Source organism: Brachypodium distachyon, chromosome 3 (assembly GCF_000005505.3).
Source record: "Brachypodium distachyon strain Bd21 chromosome 3, Brachypodium_distachyon_v3.0, whole genome shotgun sequence".
NCBI lineage: Eukaryota > Viridiplantae > Streptophyta > Magnoliopsida > Poales > Poaceae > Brachypodium > Brachypodium distachyon.
In genome coordinates, this window is record NC_016133.3 from 10,353,972 (window position 1) to 10,357,358 (window position 3,387).

Consider the following 3,387-nt stretch of genomic DNA (forward strand, 5'->3'; position numbering starts at 1 on the left):
CGGGAGGTGCGACGCGTTGAGGCGGAGACGGGGACGGGGTCGGCGCGGCTTGGGGTGGCCGGCGACGGGAAGCGGAGCTTCGGGCTCGGGTCGTGAAGCGATCCTCCCCCTTACTAGTGCTCGATCTCTGTGTTTACTGTGCTAGTCCCTGGATCGACTCACTAGCACACACAGTTTCATGATGAAATATACAGAAACAAAGGTCTAAGTACTTTATTACATCGCATCATCCAGAATTTAAATAGTACTTAGAACCTCGCATGACCTCTTGGGCCAGCATAAAACAAATACTGTTTCATCATCATAAAACAAGGTTTCAAAACTGCAGCAGAACAAAGGTAGATCGTAAGGGCCACACTACTCCAAGGTGAGAGCATGTTGGAATGTAAGCACATGACCCACGACAAAACGACGAACCTCACTCATCGTCGGATCCACCTGCATTGTTAATTGCAGCCACTACGTGGTCAATACATTTGAATGTATTGGCAAGTTCACCTGAGATATAACAGATCCTATCAAGTATATGTAGTATTTGGCTAGGTGGGGTTTGGCTATTTGCATAAAAGCCTCATTGTTCAATCCTATCATTTTTAAACAAATAGTTTTGAATTCTATTGGACACGGGGTAGAAACACACATGCTCCTATTAACCTAGGCACATTGAGTAGAAACATCAATGCTCCTACCCAGTTCAAACAATTCATTTTATTAGGAAATTGGAATGAGTGAGACCTTCCTTACAGCCCCAATATCTAGTTGCTCATAACCGTTCGTAACCGGGGACACGGCTAAGTACTTAGTTTGACACTCTCGAGAGGTGGTACACTTTACCCACAAGAAATCGATGTGTTAATCCCTTGCTGTCCTCACGGTAGAGTAGCAACGGCATCGACTACAGGAATTTTCAGAACATAATCCCCCAGACTGTTGGGAATATGCCCTAGAGGCAATCATGTATGATGTAATTCCCAATGTATTCATAAAGATTATTAAGTTTTCCTTGTTTGAACATCTGATATGTGTCATTGAATATGTGATTTGATTGTGGAACTATGTATTCATGTTGCTCCTACTAAATTGTCCTTAGTCATTGAGGTTGTGCTGGACACATAACCTAGACTAATGTGAAAGTTGGCTGATGACTCGGTTCCACTTGTCATGGGCATGGTGATGTCATTCCAGCTTACAGGGACTCGGCTAAAGAGTTTAGCGAGTCGGACTGACCCATATTGAGATGCAACGAGTAGGTCGTCATTTGCATGTCTCAATCAATGCAATCCTTAGACCTGAGGTTATCGCACAATCCGAGTTGTGAGATCACCAACTTAGGTTCTGTCAAACGTTGTTTCGTAACAGGGCAGTTATAAAGGCAGAGTTCGGGTTGACTGAGAATCAAGCTGTGTGATGTGGATTACCAAGATGGGATTTTGCCCCTCCGACTGGAGAGATATTCTCTGGGCCCTCTCGAGTGATATGATTCGGGAAGCATGGCCATGCGCGACTCGGTTAACTGTTAACCGGGTCGATCGACTAAGAGTTAGTCGAATGAATCGTATATCACAGATCGAGAAGAGAGTTGAACTATTAAAGTGATGATGATTAATCGCCTATAGTTCGACAAGGTATATCGTGAGGCAAAAGGGACTAAGACGTATGTCACATTGGAAGGTACATCGTCATGACTCGATGGTACTTGGGAGTCGGCACGTTCTGCTAGGAGCCGCTACCGATTGATCGATTGAGAGTCGGATTCCAATCGTGTCCAAGTCGCCATGAGCCTGTGGGGTCACACACTTAAGAGCGGGAGCAAGTATTTGGTCAGCTTGGACCCGAACCGGAAATGGGCCACTTCCACTCGGTATATAAGCAGGGGCGTGGGATGCCTAAGGGGCACGGTTCGCCACTCTCATGCGTTGAGAACCCTAGCCCCATTCAGTCCAACCGTCGCACCGGACCTAGTAGTCTGCCGCCGGAGCTCCTCCTCGCACGTGTGGATACCGGCAGGGGTCCTGTACGTTCAGCACTTCGACGATCGCGGGATTGGATCGGCTGGATCGGATCGAGGGACTGCACGTGCATCAAGGCGCTGCATCGATAATCCGCAACTGCGCGTCTAGTGGTAATCCTCATGGCCTTCTACCTCGGCTAGATCTTGGGAGTTCGCGTAGGAAAAGTTTTGTTTATCTCTACGCGCCCCATTCAACCACCTGAGGGACGCACCCCCACCTACACTGCTACATACCGATGTCACCTCGGATCCGGGTTCATATTTCTTACATCCATCCTGGCAGAGCCCATAATACCATGTGGTTGTACTGGAAGCTACTAAAGAAGAAACTAGTCCAGTCTCTGGTTACCCCGGGTGGCATACCTCAGTTGCAACGGAGGCGCTCCCATAGAAATGGCGAGACGACTCATAGAAATGGACCCATAGAAATGGACCTGACACCAAATACATCTCCACTTCCTCAAAGCAGCCCACTCAGTACGGTTCATTGAATTACTTGTTTTGCCATACAGTAGGAAAACTATATTTGTAATTCAATAGTATCACATTGTAATAATACCGCCCTCGTTTATTATCATAGCATAGCATTTTACTACTACGATGGCAATTGGTGGTGAGGACATGGCCAGGGTATCCTATACTAGTAGGACAAATCATAGCTAGCATAGATACAATAATAATCCTGACAATGCAACTAATAAAATCTAGTGCATAATAAAATAATGGGATGATTATCAAAGTTAACTTGCCTTGATAGTAGTTGGTATTCAAACACTCTTCGCAATCACACAGTTCGCTCTACGAGAAAACTAAACAATACAAACAATGCATACCTAACACACCATACAACAAAAAGAATATGTATGCCATGATGCAATGCAAAAACATGTGACATGAGTTTGGTTTATTTTATTTGGGTGATCTACTGATCCAATGCCTTGAGAATTAAACACATGTAATTAGGGTTTTAAACAAAAAGCAAAAGCTAAGGTTTAAACCCTAAAATGAGGTTTTATTTGCATCTGCAAAGCAATTTAATTCAAAATATTTATTTCTCTGTGCCATTGGACAGAGGACATTAAAACAAAATTTTGGCCACTGGTTTCATTCAAAAAGGACTTCTAAATAATTAGTTATGATTTAAATGGAATAAAACCCTAATCTGTAATTTAAATGTGATTCAAATACTCAAATTAGAAATTGGATAGTTCCAAAAGATTCTACAAATCCTAAGGATTCCAAAAAGGTGTGGATCACTAAATTTGGCCAAACAGATTTTAAGTTATGATCATTTGAACTTGCAGAGGATTTTCTGCAAAAGTGCCTTTTATTAATTCTGGGGGATTAAAATTACATTTTCATTCTATAATTCCGTG